This window comes from Lepus europaeus, chromosome 5, assembly GCF_033115175.1.
Source record: "Lepus europaeus isolate LE1 chromosome 5, mLepTim1.pri, whole genome shotgun sequence".
NCBI classification, from domain to species: domain Eukaryota; kingdom Metazoa; phylum Chordata; class Mammalia; order Lagomorpha; family Leporidae; genus Lepus; species Lepus europaeus.
This window is the reverse complement of record NC_084831.1, coordinates 24124610-24139806: the sequence shown is the minus strand read 5'-3', so window position 1 is coordinate 24139806 and position 15197 is coordinate 24124610. Positions and strand designations below refer to the sequence as shown.

Genomic DNA, 15197 nt, shown 5'->3' with positions numbered 1-15197 from the left:
AAGTTCTGGCTGGCCCACTTATGATCCAGCTTCCTGCTAATGTGCCTGGGAAAACAGTGGAATATGGCCCAAGTGCTTGGCCTTTTCCCAGTCCCTGCACCAGCCCCTGGGGCCTTGGAGGGGGTGGTGGGGGTGAGAGGCACTGCTGTCATGTGCAGGCCTGAGACTGGAAGGAGGGCCCAGCTGTGGGAGACCTGGATGGAGTTCCTGGCTCTTGGCTTTGGCATGGCCCAGCGCTACCCACAGTGGCCACTATGGCCATTTGGAGAGTGAATCAGAAGATGGAAGATCTCTCATTCTCTGTACTTCTTTCAAATAAATCTTAAAAAAAAAAAAACCCAAGGTAATAATATCTTTCTCATTAGGTCATTTTAAGCATAAGTGTGAAATACATTTTAAAACACTTCGCTCCAGACTTAGGGTAGATTAGATGCTTAGTAAGTGGTAACCATTGTGATAGCCATTATTGTTATCCTTATATTGCTATTATTATTATTATTTATTTGTTTGAAAGGTAGAGTTATAGACAGTGAGAGAGAGAGACAGAGAGAAAGGCCTTCCCTCTGTTGGTTTACCCCCTCAAATGGCCACTAAGCCTGGAACTACGCCGATCCAAAGCCAGGAGCCAGGTGCCCCCTCCCGATCTCCCATGTGGGTGCAGGGGCCCAAGCACTTAGTCCATTCTCCACTGCCCTCCCGGGCCACAGCAGAGAGCTGGACTGGAAGAGGGGCAACTGGGACTAGAACCTGGCACTCACATGGGATGCTGGTGCCGCAGGCGGAGGATCAACTGAGTGAGCCACGGTGCCGGCCCCCCGCTATTATTATTTTTTAAAGATTTATTTATTTATTTGAAAGGCAGAGAGGCAGGGGCAGAGAGAGGAAGATCTTCCATTTGCTGGTTTACTCCCCAGATGGCCACAACGGCCGGAACTGGACTGACCCAAAGCTAGGAGTCAGGAGTTTCTTCTGGGTCTTCCCACAGGGGTGCAGAGGCTCAAGCACCTGGGCCATCTTCCACTGCTTTCCCAGGCCACAGCAGAAGGTTGGATCAGAAGAGGAGCAGCTGGGACACAAACCAGTGCCCATTTGGGATGCCGGCACCACAGGCAGAGGCTTAGCCTACCACACACAGCGCCAGCCCCAATATATTGTTATTATTCACTGGCATTTTAGGGCAAGCCTGGGACATCTGGGTGGAGGGGAGATTCATTGCTTTGTTCAATCATCCACTAGACCGCTCCAAGATCAGTCTAAGGGGAGAATCATGAAAACAGGCAGATACAGTAGAACATTATAAGTGCTACAGCAGGAGAGTGCATAAGATGTTTTGAGACTTTAGGGGAAGAATCAGTAACCCAGAGGCAGGAAAGTTTCGCGGAGGAGGTACTTCTCTGTTTCTGTTTCAAGCCTGTGCTTCCCGTAAGTGGAAAACGCTGCCTGCTGGAGGCAGGTGGAATCCAGGGACAGCTGAGCCCGGGCTCCTCACTCCTCGCCCAAGGGCTGCGTTTCTAACCTGCAGCCCTGCGCTCCCCAAGGCTGCTCCCCTCCCACTGCTAGCCTTGCCCTAGGGCACCCCCTCCGCGGGCCACCTGCTGCGGCTGCTGAGCCTCCTAGGTTCTGGCTGCGGCCTGACGCCGCTGAGTCATAGACCCTTCCTTGTAGGCTAAGCCCTAATGGCAGCCTTCTGGTCAGGAGCAATGCCCCAGGTCCACCTTGTGGGCAAGGACTAATGACTACTGCCCACTGCTTTTCCTGGGGTGGCCGGGAAGGAAGGGGAGGGTGAATGCATGGGGAGCGGAGAGGAGGGAGAGGCAGCCCAAGCAGCAGCTTTATTTCCTCCTAGAGATGTGCCAGACCTTGGCAGGGGAGACATCCCAGGGTGCACAGAGAGGACAGCCCCTCCTCTCCACCCCCAACTCTCCAGGGGGAAAACTGCTTTCCTCCCAAGCCAACCCCCAGGACTCTTCCTGGCTGTCATATGGCAGTGGCCCAGGCCAGACTCCCAACTCACTGGTGACCACATTTTCCAAACCAAAACTCAGGACTCATGATCTGGCAAAGAATTTCTGGCTAGCTTCCAAGTGCAAAAGGCAAAAAGCTTTCCACTAGGGTCTCTATGATCATCTGCATCGTTAAAGGGGACACTGCAATTCAGGGTCTCCTCTCCATCAGGCCTTTCTCGTACATTATCCAGGCGTGAAAGGGGCCCCACGAGGTAGCCGAGTATTATTTCCATGTAATACTTGACAACACTTAGGGGAAATCACTTGCCCAAGATCCTACAGCCTGGAGGTCTGAGTTTTGGTCTGCCAGGGAGGATTCTGAGGTCCGGCTGTCTGGCGGGAGGAGTGTGGGTCAGCGCAGAAATATCCTTTGCGAAAATGCAGACGCCACTTATTTGGGGCCTCCAGGAAGAGCGGACGAGAACCCAGCTGCCCCGGTTCCTACTTCTGAGCTGGAAATCCCCGAGCACAGGACTCAGTCTCCGCCGCCACGTCCCGTCAGGATCTGGCCCCCGGCCTCATGGCCTGGGAGCGGGAAAAAGCCCTTCGACCTTGCGGGTCACACGGCGGTCGCAAGCCCTCGCCCCAGTCCAGGTGCAGGTGGGCGGGGCGCTGCGTGGGAGGGCGGCCGCTCCCCCCCCTCTCCGGTCACATGGACGCGTCTTCCGTAACCCGGAGTGAGGAGCGGAACGAACCACGAGGAGGAGGAGCGGGGGAGGTGCCGAGGGCAGTGGGTCAGCGCCCCGCGGGGCAGGTGGGCGGGTCCAACCGCCCCGCGAGCCGGCCGGCCAGCCAATCAGCGAGCGCGGGGGGCGGGCCGCGGCCGCGCGCGCCGCGCCCCGCAGCGCCCCCTGAGGGGCGGTGGCGGGAGCTGGTTCCGGCTGCGCGCGCAGCGGTGGTGGCGGCGGCGCGATCGGCCGGGCTGTAACCGTCGTCTGTCCGGGAGCGGCTGGAGCGGCAGCGGCGGTCGGGTGTGGGGCGCGAGGCGACGCCACAGGGCAGCGGCGGCAGCGGGGGCAGCGGCGGCAGCAGGGGACGCAGCGGCGGCCGCAGCAGCAGCAGCAAGACGGACTCGTGGACACGCGCCGCCGCCGCCGCCGCCGCCGGGCCGGGCCGGGTGTCGCGCGCCGAGGCTGGGGGGGAGTCGTCGCCGCCGCCGCCGCCGCTCCCGCCGCCGCCGCCGCCGCCGAGGTGACTGAGGAGAGAGGCTCCTGCCTCCTCGCTCCCGCCGCCGCCGGACGTCAATGCCCAGTCCCCAGCTCGCCAGCGTGAGTGCGCCCCTCCCGGGCGGCCCCCGCGCCGGCGCCCGGGGCCTCGGGAGAGGGGAGGGCGGGAGGCGCCGCTGCCATTAGCGCAGGCCTGAGACACGTCCCCGGAAGGAGGGCCGGGCGGGCCGGGGGCGGGGGCAGCGCGGCCGGACGGCGTGGAGCGCGGGGGTGCGTGCGCGGCGAGGCCGTGCGAGTGTGTGGAAGAATGTGGGGTGCGCGCGCGTGGGGCGAGGGCCGCGTGGCCCAGCGGGGGCGCGGGGAGAGAGCCAGTGGGGGCAGTGCCACTGTGCGTGTGTGTGTTGGGGGGGAGATGAGGGAGTGGGGGCAGGAGTGAGGGGCGCCTGTTCGGAGGGGCGGGGAGTTGAGCGTATGGGGGGGCCGGGAGTGCGGTGTTGGGGAGAAGGTGAGTGGCCGATGGGGGGGGGGAGGGTGTGCCTGCGAGGGTCCTGCCGGGAGCCGGCCCTGCGCCCTGGTCTTTGTGTGGCCTCGCTGCACCCTGGGGTCTCGGGTTAGGGAGCTCTCTCCCGAAGTATCTTGTCTTTGGGTTCCCGTATGAGGAGGGGGTATAAGAATCTTACTCTGGTGACTAGCTCTGGGGTGTTTTTCCTTCCTGGAAAGGATGTGACTTGTTCTTTCTTTCTTTTAAACTTTCCCCCCACAATTCATGACATCGAGATACATTTACACATTTGTCAGGGCTATGGTTTCCATCCCATCCTAGTCTGGGAACTCTGACCCACCCAAGCCTGACCCTGCGCTCCTGTCTGTAGGCAAGAGCATAAACTTTTGTGTGAGGTACTGCTGATTTTGTGTGTGAAAGGTGGTTAGGTAAGTTGAAGTAATGTGTTTTAGGTTATGACTCTTTCCCACCCTCTGGCGAGAAGCTTCTAAAGAAATAATGTAACAGTAATGATGAAGAATTGTAGGCTCGTATTTTATCTTGGAATTTGTCAAGAAATGTCATAGAAAGTTCCAGCATTGCTGTAGGCGTTGAGCAAATGCTTGTCTGTTTTGGAGTCGCTAAACTACAACCAGTGCTGGGTTAGAATATGCTACTTCCTTGCTGCCATGCTCTTTATCACGTGGTAGTTTCCCACAGGAAGTGAGTGCAGTTAGGCATTGACATGTGCAAAGAAAAGTTAAGGATACAGAATGACCCACTATCACAGTTTCAGAATCATTGCTGGTGTGCGGGTATCGGTGACGATGGTGAGGAGTTTGTCAGTATTCTCATCTTGACCTTTTTTTTTTTTAATTAATTAATTTATTTGAAAGGCAGAGTTAGAGGCAAAAGCAGAGAGAGAGAGAGAGAGAGAGAGAAACAGTAACAGTGTGTCTTCCATCGCTGGTTCCCTCCCCAAATGGCCACAACAGCGGGAGCTGGGCCGATCAGAAGCCAGGAACTTCTTCTGGGTCTCCTACTCTGGTGCAGGGGCCCAAGCACTTGGCCATCCTCCACTGCTTTCCCAGGCCATAGCAGAGAGCTGGATAGGAAGTGGAGCGCTGGGACTTGAACTGGCACCCATATGGGGTGCCAGCACTGTAGGCAGCGGCTTTTACCCAGTAGGCCACAGTGCCAGTCCCAGCATTTTTTAAGTTTCATGTTGAATGGACTAATCGTTGACATGGACTTTCTGCCTTATTCTTGGGATTCTTGATGAAGAGCACCTTGATAGGGGTTTTACAACTTAATGATGTAATCCTAGGAGTTAATGACATCTCTTAAAAATTGGGACTCTTTCACTATGATAAGTAGAGCAGAGTGGTTCTTTTGATAGTGGACATAATAGATTTACAGGCAAAATCATTGATGTGTAATTGGAAGTCAGAAATTACGTTTTTCTTGAGTGTCCTTTTCTCAATCACTACCAGGCTTTGCTCTCAGAACTGGTAAATACTGCTGTTACTATTCGGTGGAGGAAGGGATTGGTATTAACTACCTACTATTTTGCAGGTGGTTTTTATCACTTATTTAATTCTCAGCTACAATAAAGGTGGTCGGTATCCTCACTGAGAATGTTTGAGTTGCTTCCATTTGCAAGGCACTGGGGATACGGTGAAGACCCTACCCTCTGCTTGCCCCTTCCTCCTCCACGGACTGGAGTGAGGACAGAAAGAGATAGACTCAAAAAAGTTAAGTTACTGGTCCCAGGTCATAGAGATAATAAAAATTGGAGTTGGATTAAAAATTCAAGACTGACTCTAAAGCCCTTGATTTTCCCACCGCACCGCGCTCTCAGTAGGTTGTGTGTCTCTGAGGTTCCTTTTGCATATGGTGACCTGGTAGGGTGTGGACCGGAGAGTCGGTGCAGAAGACATTGAATGGCTGGAGGCAAGGAGATCATTTAGGAGATGCTGACTTGAGGCTCTTAGGGGCCCAAGTTAGGCTTTTATGTGGGAGGAGATTCTACCTTGAAAGTCTCTTGGGGCCCCAGGGTGTGCGCTTTTGAGACGGTTTTTATGAGGCACCTGGGATCTGTCTGGGAGAGGGGAGTCTGATTAAAGAAATGCAACAGCCTTTTATGTTTCTTTTTTTGTTTGTTTATTTTTGGGAAAATGAGAAGAGTGTAGTCATTGAAGCTAGGAGTCAACTAGAAGTTGTCACTTTGTTAAAGTTTGTTGAGGTGCGGGGGTTCTTAAATCAGAAGTGAAGTGCAGGTGAGAAGATAGATGTGAAAGCACTTTGTTAATTATAAATTGAACTAGGGGCTCAAGAGTATTACAACCAAGACTTTTCTACTTAGGCAACAGTTTCACTGTTATACTTAGTAGCTGGAAAAGGCTGGCATTTTAGAATACCTTTACAAATGAGAAATAGTTCCGAACTGCTGAACCGGGTGTTTTCTGACTCAGAACAGCGTAAGTCAGACCACTCCCTCCATGAGTCAGTCAAGTAATATTTAATTTGAACCAACCAGATTTATAGGTAGAAGCCATTTACAACATCATTGAACTTTGGTGGCACTAAGAAAGAGTAAATGTTTGAATTTGAATGCTTTTGAAGATAGCTTTAAAAAAAAAAAAATCTGGAAGCCCCATATGTATAGTTTACCTGGAAAGAATTGTGAGCAAGGTAAATTAGATTTTTTTTAAGAATTATCTTTTTATTTGTATGCATGCTATCCTTTACAGATAGTATTTCCTTATATAGTAATTGTAGGACACATTAGACTTTTAAGGCACAAAGTTGAAACTTAGTAGGGATTTATTTCCCAGAATTTGACTTTTTGTTCCCTTTTGTTAGAATGTGGGGTTTGTAACCAGTGAGGCCTCTAGAGAGAGCATTAACAAATAGAATGCAGAAGAGGAGTACATACATTTTTAGCTGTTGCTCTTGGAAGAGTGAAACTTGTTAGAGTGAAACCTGTTCTTAGGTTGATTTCTTTGCATGCTGTTTCATGAGCTGTACTACTGTTGGATAGAAGTTGAGGTTCTTTACAAATTTTGAGTAACTAGAAATCAGATTCATAGTTTTAACATGCTAGACTTAGTTACGTTTAATGAGAGGTGTAGCAGCAGAGATCTTGTGGTCTTGGGATGCTTGTGCAGTCCAGTATTAAACTTCAGGGCTTTAGATTTCAACAATCTCTTTTGAGAATCATCCCATTTAAAACCCAGTGATCATTTGAGTAAGTGGTATTCTTTCAACTGTGCACATAAGGAAATTGACTTAGAGACCAATTGTTGAATCCCAGTTTTAGGAATCCAAGTTAAAGAGCAGTAAATAGATGGCAATAAATAATTTTTTTTTTCCTTCTTGAGTACTTAAATGAGTACAGTGGCTGCCACCAGTTATAATTAGTTTGAGACATGGGGATCGATGCTTAAAGCGGAGTTGGTACGGTGATCACACTGTGAGATATTAGAAGTCTTCTCTCCATTTTCATCTTTCAGAACTATTATGTATAGAAGTGTCTAGTCATTTTCTTCAGTTATTCTTTGAGTGACTGACTCACAGTCTCTGTTGACTGCCTGGCTGCTCTCCTGGGACTGTAAGCCTTACAGGATTGCTGTGGATCTGAAGTAAATGTAAAAGTGTTCCTCCTTAGATTTGTAGAGGTCTAGGTTGAACCAGAAATTGTCACTACTGCACAGCACTCTCTACTACAGTTTCCCATTTTGGAGTTACCAGGACTTAGGAGAGAATGACCCTTCTCTTGTGTGCCTGAAGGTTGTCTTTTCCTGCATTATTTATTCTATCAGTGTAGGTTTACAGGACACCAAAATCATTCCCAGGAAAATGAGCAGCTGAAGATACAGTATTTTTAGGTGACTTTTGCTTTCCTGCACTGATATTCTTTCCCATAGGTTCTTTTAACCTGGTATCTACACCAGTGTAAGTGACCTAGAAACTAAGTTTTGTCTTTTGAATATAAATTTACATTGTACTTTTTAAACTGCAGAGAGTTTTAAGACTATGCTTTTCTGTGACCCTTTGCTAGTTGAATCTGATTTGAAAAAATATTTTGAACATTAGAACTGTCTTTACCTTTAGAAAAGTGGTGTATTTGATTCCTTTAAAGAGTATTTTTGGGTTGAAATTTCATTCTTCTCAGAAGATGTTAATTCTTTTGGCATAAAGTGCACACATGATATATTTGTCTTAGCAGATAGGATAAATTACTTTATATTTTTATTTCTGCAGTGGTCAAAAATGTTGGCTCTTCACTAATGTATCATTTGACAAGAATTTAGATTCACTGTTAAGTCTGCTTCCAATTGTCCATTGGTTTCAGTTAAGATTTTTTTCCCTGCACTGTTTTGCAGGAAACAGTCACCAGGTTGTACTACCGTAGTGTTTGTAAATTGGTTTTATGTACATATTTGATATTTATTGTTTTTAGTAGCAAAACAAATTGATGTGTTTTCTACTTTGCATTATCGGTGAAAAGGGGACAGAATGACTGGATAGTGCAGAAGGATATGAGTCATCAGCAGGATTTGTCAACAACTTGAGAAGGATATGATGGAAAAACAATAGATTCTGGTAACATTCTTCATTCCACATGTATAGCCTCAAGCAAAATTTCCTTTTGTTGATTAGTTGAAATGATATAAATAATTTAGGTCTTTGAAAATCAAGCTATACTCAGTTTTTCTGGCAAGTTGGGATTTTCTTTTGGAGATCATCAACCAGTAGAATTTTGTGAAACTCATAATGTTTTTTTTTTTTTTTTTCTTTTTCTTTTGACAGGCAGAGTGGACAGTGAGAGAGAGAGAGAGAGAGAGAGAGAGGTCTTCCTTTTGCCGTTGGTTCACCCTCCAATGGCTGCCGCGGCCGGCGCACCGCGTTGATCAGAAGGCAGGAGCCAGGTGCTTCTCCTGGTCTCCCATGGGGTGCAGGGCCCAAGCACTTGGGCCATCCTCCACTGCACTCCCGGGCCACAGCAGAGAGCTGGCCTGGAAGAGGGGGCAACCGGGACAGAATCCGGTGCCCCGACCGGGTCTAGAATCTGGTGTGCCGGCGCCGCAAGGCAGAGGATTAGCCTATTGAGCCACGGCGCCAGCCAAAAATCATAATGTTTGCTAGGAAAAATATTTAATTTATCAAGTAGGACTCAGTAAAGAGAATGTAAGCTTTTTGGTAATGATGGAGCTGCTCAGTAGTTCAGAGAGATCCACCAATACAGTAATATTTGTGCACTGTCTGGGAGAGAGGGCTCTGAAGGGTCTTAGTGCATTTCAGTTGGTTTGGAATTCTCAGCATGGTCAAGGACACCCCAGAGTTACCTGCTCAAAGACTGAAGCTCCTTTCTCAAGTCAGATACCATGGCCCTTCACTGTTTCTGCTGGTTTTGTCATAAAAAGTTTCATTTTTCCTCAGAAATCTTAATCCTGCCTTGTTCTACTCATGTTTATTTTATATTCAAAGAATATAGCATTAATATAAAAACTTAATTCCTATCAAGTATTTTTTTCCTCTCGCTGATTCTTGGAGCTTGATTCTGGGTAGTGTTTGTGTGGTGCACACACAGAGTTCTGCAAATGCTTGTTCTGAGATGGGATGTGTGCTACATTTTAGTCTCATTCACAAGTGGAATGTTGTCCCTCATCTCAGTAAGCATGTGGAAAAGAGGATAAGAAATACTGAATTTTGCATGTGTTAACTGGGAAGAAAAGGAAGATGAATCTGTTGAACTAATAAGGTAGTGAAGAATAATAACCTGTTGACATTATAGACATTTTGCCATTTTTTTTTTACTTCATGTTTATATGGAATACCTAACATTTACTTTTCACTATATGGTTTTTAAGGATTGTGAATATTACTGTTTTGTGAAAATAAATATCAAGCCATTATTGGACAATTAGTGGGTGGACGGTGTATTTTACGAGGCCACCAGCAGCTCTAAATAGAATGATTTGGATTCTTGTTTGTTTATACTGTATTTAGTTCAGTACACAGAGAGTTGGCTTTTAAAAAGCAGGTTTAGGAGAGGAAGTGAAATGTTACTTACTCAGTTTTAGGAGAAACTTGGACCAAGATGCTCTAACAGCAGAAAAATTTCTGGAGCTCAAACAAAATAATTTATGGTGACAAAATGTATCTAGGGTTGTTTCTATTCTGTACCCTGTACGTGGAGAGCTTCCCTTTCCCCAGTCTGGGTGGATACCAGCAGGACCTTTGTATATGTTCAATATATTTGACAAAATAGGAAATGAAAGAGTTAAGCTGACCCATAAACTGCTAAATTCTGAAACATGGTATATTTTAGATAGAGCTAACAATAGCCTGAAGTTTTTGCTTTGCATGCTGCTCCTGTGCTGTAGGTTATTTTGAAAGGTGATTCAAATAACCTTTCCCGAGTATCTGTTTTGCAACATCAGGGAACTTGCAGCTGTTACAGTCATTCTAACCGTCCTAATGTAGCTCAGAAAACATTTCAAAGCAGTGTTGATGGGCTGAATCCAGGTGTGTCCTTTTGGATTTTTGTTACTGAATTTATTACAGTTGGAGTTTAGAATCTCAAATACACTTTTATTTATGAAATAATCGATTCAGTGGTTCTTGGGTTTAAATTATGTACAGTGATACTGGAAACCACATGATTGCCTTAGATTGTTCTCTAGGAAAATTACTTAGCCTTTTGAGATTGGAGAAAGAAAGATGGAAGGAAGGAAAAAAACAAATGTTAAGATTTAATTTTATGGGAAAACAAGTTAATTGTAGATGTTCTTGTGTAAAAAGGTTACCACAATTCTTTAGGAAGAGAATAATGCTTAAACTTTATAATAAAAAAAGGCTTGGGAGTTCTTAAAATGTGCATGTAGTCTTTAACTATAAAGCCCTTAGAAAGGGTAGCCATGATACCTTTGACTGAAAATGAAAGTATGGGTGAATAAAGTCAGTTTAACAGAGCTGTTGAATGTAAATTTAAAAAAATTAACTGAAAACAAGTAGATTAATGCCCAATATTAGGATTATGCTGTTAGGGTTTCTCATGTTAGTATCAATATTATTTCAGCTTTTTTACAAGAAAAAGTGAAAAGTGGCCATAGTGCAGTTATCTCAATTTGAATTTTATTTATGAAAGGAAAAAATAACATTTTTTGGGCAAGAGATCCATCTGGACAATTGTTAGTCTTCAGAGGAATAATGGAGCACAGAATTGCAAAGTAAATTTTTTTAAGTGTGGCATGAAAGTATTTCATGTGGTTTTTGTCTTGTAGTTATTTGTAGAGGTAGAAATTACTAGAAAAGGATAACTGCTAATCACCAGGGTACACACAAATTTGAAAACCACTCCCTTTTCACTTGGGTGGGAACAGGGCCCCACAGCGCTTCTAAATAACTGTCACTGTTCTCGGAAACAGGTGTGTTTGTTGGTTAGTTGCTCTCCTTTCCTTTTTGAGTGGCAGACAGCTCATGTGTCTTCTGCTGGTTCTGAAGTGTTAAGACATTTTCCCACTGTCAGGGTCATGATTTCCTTTTATAGGACTGATTATTGATTTCTGTACTGAAACTTGATTCTCAAGTTCCTTTCTTAAATGAGGAAGTGGAAAAGTGGGAATAACCAAGGAAGTAACTATGAAACTTTTTTTTTTAACAGTAAAAAATCATCTTGCTATCTTAAGCTTATTTACAGATATTTTGAATCCTAATTTGTGTAGAATCTATCAGATTCCTGTATATCAGCCTTCTAGGATTATAGTCAGTAGGAAGAGGGAAACTAATATTAATCTGAGTCTTAAAGTTTCAAGGAGCCAGATGTATTCAGTTTTAGTTTGCTAATGCAGTAGTGAGGGATGAACAAAGGTGGATAGCACAGAGGCTAGGTAAAGCTGTTACTGCTATAGGACAGTGAGTTGGGGTTAAGTCATGGAAGATGAGTAGAATTTCAGTTTGAGACCAGTTAGCCAGAGGATGAGCGTTTAATTAGTAAAGGTGAATTTTCTTCAGTTTGCAAATCTTCACTTTTTCTTCTTCAAATGGTCAAAATACAATAGTAGATACATAGTGCTTTACAGGAGAATTTCCCTACTTTCCTTTTTTGATAGTTGAAAGGATTTTACAGTATTGTCTGAGTAGTCTCTGGATATTAAGTTAGGCTTTCCTGAGTTCTTACGGTTATTCAGGGCCTTGACTCCTTTTTTCACAAACTCCTTTTTGGGTTCTACCTCACGTGTATGTTGAAACTGACCTCTTTATCTTCCTTATTGCTACTGCCTTGGTCCAGGCTCTCATTCTCTCTCCTAGATTGTAGTGACAGGCTCCTAATAGATCTCCCTGCTTCCATTTTCACCACTGTATGATCTGTCTTCACATGGCAGCTAGAGTGGCTTCATTCAGAGAGATATCATTCTCTGAATAAAAGCCAAATCCCTAAAGAGGCCTATAGGTTTGTTTTTTTTCCCCCTCTTTCTGTGACTCTGTTCATTCTTTTGTCCTCTCTGTTCCAGGAGCACCAGTCCTCTGTTGTTCCTAGAAGCTTCAAGCATGTCCCCACTTCATGACCTTTGCTACAGCTAATCTCTTGCCTGAAATGCTCCCCAAATATGTATTTGGCTGAAACCCACATGTCTTAGATAAAATAGCACTTTTTTACTGAAGCCTTTTCCTGATAGCCTTTTTATTTTATTTTATTTTAAAGATTTAGTTATTTATTTGAGAGGCAGAGTTAAGGACAGAGAGAGGCAGAGAGAGGTCTTCCATCTGCTGGTTCACTCCCCAAATGGCAAATATGGCTGGAGCTGGGCCCATGTGAAGCCAGGAGCCAGGAGCTTCTGGGTTCCCTAGCAGGTGCAGGAGCCCAAGCACTTGGGCCATTTATCACTGCGTTCCCAGATCATAAGCAGAGCTGCATTGGAAGAGGAGTAGCTGGGACATGAACTCCCTCCCATATGGGATGCCCGCTGCAGGCGGAGGCTTAGTCTACTACAGTGCCACAGTGCTGGCTCCTCCCGATAGCCTTTTTAAAAATTGGAATCCCAAGGCCAGTGCTGTGGCGTAGCAGGTAAAGCTGTTTCCTGCGGTGCTGGCATCCCGTATGGGCACCAGTTAGAGTCTTGGCTGCTCTAGTTCTGATCCAGCTCTCTGCTATGGCCTGGGAAAGTAATAGAGGATGGCCCAAGTCCTTGGGTCACTGCAGCCACGTAGGAGACCCGGAATATGCTCCTGGCTTTGGATTGGCACAGCTCTGGCCTTTGCGGCCATCTGGGGAGTGAACCACTGTATGGAAGATCTCTGTCTCTGCCTCTGCCTGTCTGTAACTCTGCCTTTCAAATAATAAATACATCTTTAACAAAAAAATTTGGAATACCCCTACCCGTCTGGCACTGCTGATTCCTCTACTTGCATTTTTCTCCTTGACTGTGACATATCATTTGTCTTTTTCTGCCCACTGAAATGTAAAAGCTATCCTGACAGGATCTTTTTTTTTTTTTTTTTTTTTTACTGCTCTTGTTGCACTGTGAGAGTATGTGGCACATATTATCATATTATGTGTCCAACAAATATTTGAATTAAACTTTTTTGGTAAAGATTTATTTATTTATTTGAAAGGCAGAGTTAGAGAGAGGGAGAGAGACAGAGAAAGAGATCTCTATCCACTGGTTCATTCCATAAATGGCTTCAATGACTGGAGCTGGGCCAATCAGAAGCCAGGAGCCAGGAGCTTCTTCCAGGTCTCCCATGTGGGTGCAGGAGCCCAAGCACTTGCTGTTTTCCCAGGTACATTAGCAGGAAGCAGAACCAGAAGTGGAGCAGCCCGGGGCTTGAACCAACGCCTATATAGGATGCTGGCGCCATACGCAGCTGCTTTACCTGCTATGCCACAGCGGGTACAATAGTTTTTAAAGATTTAGTTTTTAATTATTTGAAAGGCAGAGTTACAGAGAGAGGAGGAGAGAGAGAGTGGGAGTTTCCATCCGCTCGTTCACTCCCCAAATGGCTGCAACAGCAAAGGCTGGGCTGGGCCAGGAGCCCGGAACTTCTCCCATGTGAGCACAGGGGCTCAAGGACTTGGCCATCTTCTGCTGCTTTCCCAGGTGTGTTAGCAGGGAGCTAGATCAAGAGTAGAGCAGACTGGTCTCAGATTGGCACCCATATGGGGTGTTGGCATTGCAAGCGGAGGCTTAACCTGCTATGCCAGAACCCCGACCCCTAAACTTTTTTTTTTTTTTTTTAAGATTTATTTATTTATTGAAAGGCAAAGTGATAGAGGGGAGACAGAGAACTTTCCATTCAGTGGCTCACTCCTCAGATGGTGCTAGGACTGGGCCAAGGCTGAAGTCAGGAGCTGGGAATTCTATCCCATTCTGCCACAAGGTGGCAGGGGCCTAAGCAGTTGGGTCACCTGCTGTTTTCCCAGGCACATTTAGTGGGAGTTAAATTGGAAGCAGAGCAGCCAGGACTTAAAACAGTGCTTTGATTTGAGATGCCGATGTTGCAAGTGGTAGCTTAACCCACTGCTCCACCATGTCTGTCCTGATAAATTCTTAATAGACATTTACAAGGAAAATGCCTAGCTTTTTATTGTTGATAGATTAGATTATTTGTCTTTAATGGGAAGTTTACCTGTCTTTATTGATGTTAAGTGGATTTATATTATGGAAAAATTACTGCAGGTTTTAGTCTTTATTTAGAGTCTTTATTTAGTATCATGCTTTCATGTTACCTGATTGTTGAAAAGATGCTGACTCAAATTTGCATCCTGTAGAAAGTGATGAGAAAATCTCATCAGAAAAATAACAGTAAATGTGTGCTTGTTTCCCAGATCTTTGCTTTTAGATTTTAGTTCCTCATATCTGGAATTCTTTTATTGTACCTTTATATTGCAGTGTGCTGAAACGGGGAGAGAGAGAGAGAGCGAGAGCGAGCGTGTGCGCAAGCTTCTATCTGCTGGTTCACCCCAAATGGCTGCAGTGGAGAGAGCTGGGCTGATTTCAAGCCAGGAGACAGAAGCGTCTTCCGGGTGTCCCACACTGGTACAGGGGCCCAAGGACTTGGGCCATCTTCTACTGCTTTGCCAGGCTGTAGCAGAGATCTGGATCAGAAATGGAGCAGCCGGGTCTTGAATTGGTGCCCATATGGGATGCCAGCACTGCAGATGGCGGCTTTACCCACTACGCCACAGTGCTGGCACCATATAATGCACTGTTTTAGTTTGATTAATACTGGCATGACCCTTCACATTGGAGGGTGTATTGGATCACTTAGTTTAATTTGGAACTATAAAGAGATGATTTCTCAGTGCAAAGCTTGATGGGAGTGGATTTTTAAGAGAATGCCCAGGGGGCCAGTATTGTGGCACAGCGGTATAAGCACCAGCTTCCCATATGGGAACCGATTTGGGTCCCGCTTCACTTCCAATCTGGCTCCCTGCTCATATGCTAGGGAAAGCAGTGGAGGATGGCCTAATTGCTTGGTTCCCTTTTCCCGAGTGGGAGACCTGGAGGAAGCTCCTGGCTTCTGGCTTCAGCC

At 46.0% G+C, this 15197-nt stretch overlaps 1 protein-coding gene across 1 annotated transcript in view; it reads left to right on the top strand.

Annotated features, from left to right (window-relative positions):
- Positions 1-3167: 3167 nt before the first annotated feature.
- PTP4A2 (protein tyrosine phosphatase 4A2) overlaps positions 3168-15197 on the top strand; it is a 32200-nt gene continuing 20170 nt past the window's right edge. Inside the window, exon 1 of the mRNA XM_062190846.1 lies at positions 3168-3274. The gene's annotated coding sequence lies outside the window, so the exon portion shown is untranslated. The remainder of the gene's footprint in view (positions 3275-15197) is intronic.